Genomic DNA, 2,300 nt, shown 5'->3' on the forward strand with positions numbered 1-2,300 from the left:
GACTGTACTGTTCTGGATATATATAGGAGAAGAGGGCGAGAGAGGGCAGTCCCAGTCATAGTAAGCTAGTGGTAAGTGAAGAGTCAAAGTGAAGTGTACTTCTAAGGAAGAATATTAAACTACAGAAGCTGTGCGAAGTGTTTACATATCTCCCTCTCACGGAGTCTCCTGACGGCGACACGGAACCCAAGTAACACGTCCGGCATAACATTGGCGTCAGGAGTGTAGCCATTTGTTTTTTCGCCATGAGAGGACGATATGTTGACTGAACTTTTGGAAGCCTTGAGACTACAGGGGGAGAAACAAGAAAGAGCACTCCAAGAACTCAAAGAACAACAAGAAAAAGCACACCAAGAACTCAAAGAACAACAAGAAAGAGCACAGCAACAACAAGAAGGAACACTCCAAGAACTCAAAGAACAACAAGAAAGAGCACAGCAACAACAAGAAAGAGCACAGCAACAACAAGAAGGAACACTCCAAGAACTCAAAGAACAGCTAGAAGATCGCTTCACGGGATTACAGCTACAGCTAAAAGCAGTACAAGATGGAAGTGAATCAGTGCGAAGAGAAATGACTGATGTGACCACGAACTTGGGACAACGCCTGATAGAAGTGGAGAAAGAACACACAAATCTTCAACAAGAGATGGAGGTGGTACGGGAGACGACACACAAAGAAATACTAGAAGTAAGTGGCAGAGTGAAGACCCTTGAAGACTGCTTGGCTGGAAACGGACAGCCAGTGCCTGCAGGGGCTAGTTGTACCCAAGATGCTTCTCCTACGCAAGTCCGGGGTAGTTTGAGCCCTGTTTCGCCTGAGTTTATCCCCGCAAGAAGTTCCGCCAGCCCCATGGGTCTGCTTGGTTTCGCCTGTTAGAAAGAAGCCTCAGGAGTTTGATGGCAAGGTCTCCTGGGAGACTTACCGCGCTCAGTTTGAGCTGTTGGCAGCTCGTAACGGATGGGATGACCAAGAGTGCGCGGTACAGCTGGCCACTAGCCTCAAAGGGGCGGCGCTGGAGGTCCTTGCTCAGCTCGACAATGCGACAAAGGGCAGCTACAGCGGGCTGGCACAGGCGCTGGAGCAACGATATGGGACCAAGCACCAGAGCGAGCTCTTCAGGGTTAGGTTCAGAACCCGCAACAGGAGGCGCGGCGAGTCTCTTCAGGAACTCGCTCAGGACCTTGAGAGCATGGCGCACAAGGCATACCCAGGTGCCACCCCTGACCTGCTGACGGTTTTGCTGCGTGATCAATTCATCGATGCCCTGGACAGCCCTCAGCTGAAGATACAAGTGAACCAAGCTAAGCCAACATCAATGCAGGAAGCTCTGGCACGTGCCATGGAGTTTGAGTCCTTTGTTAGGTCTAGCTTGTCAAGCTTCAGGGACGACTCGACTTCTGGCTTTAGGGCACGAAAGGGCGCTGTCAGCGACACCGACAGGTTCCAAGGAACGTGCTGGTACTGCGAGAAGGTTGGGCACAAGGAGAACGAATGCTATAAGAGGAAGAAGGAATATGAAGGTGGCGCTAAGAAGAAGCCCAGAGAAGGACCCAAGTGCTGGACCTGTGGAGAAAAGGCACTGGAAGAATGAGTGTCGGAAAATGTACTCGAGGGACCACCACTCGGAAACTAAGAAGGACTGGTTCACGGGGGCAACGACCAGTCTGTCCTGTACATGCCCCGAAGATATCAACGTGCAAGAGAACCACCATAACGAGCTGCCAAGTGGAGGGCAAGGTTGACGGAGTGTTGTGGCCTGTGGTCGTTGACACAGGCTCGGAACGCACATTGGTGCGACCTGACGTGGTGAGTCATCGTCGGCTTCCTAAGACGCCGCATCGACTGTGCGGAGTCACAGGACACTACGCAGAGCTCAGAGGCCCAGTGGACGTGAAGTTTGAGCTCGGAGGAAAGGAAGAGTTCCTCTCTGTGTACGTGGCCGACATGGATGACCCCTGCATCCTAGGTATGGATTATCTTGTCTCCCACAGGTGCGAGCTGGATTTCCGCGCTAAGCAGCTGACTGTAGGAGGAAGGAGGGTGCCACTGACGACTGTGAACAAGGAAGACCTGCCAGTGACGGTCAAGCGCACCACCATTATTCCTCCGAGGTCGGAGATGCTGTTACCCTGTCAAATTACGGGTGCCCCCCCGGCTAGCCTGTGTGTGGTAGAGAGTGGAAGTCGATGCCCGGTAGAAAACGGGGTGATTGTAGGCAGTACTTTGGTAGACCCTGCTGCAGCGGAAGTGCCTGTCGTCGTGGTCAATGTCTCCTTCAGCGCAAAGAAAATAAAACA

The sequence above is a fragment of the Eriocheir sinensis genome, chromosome 14, assembly GCF_024679095.1.
Source record: "Eriocheir sinensis breed Jianghai 21 chromosome 14, ASM2467909v1, whole genome shotgun sequence".
Classification (NCBI taxonomy): Eukaryota; Metazoa; Arthropoda; class Malacostraca; order Decapoda; family Varunidae; genus Eriocheir; species Eriocheir sinensis.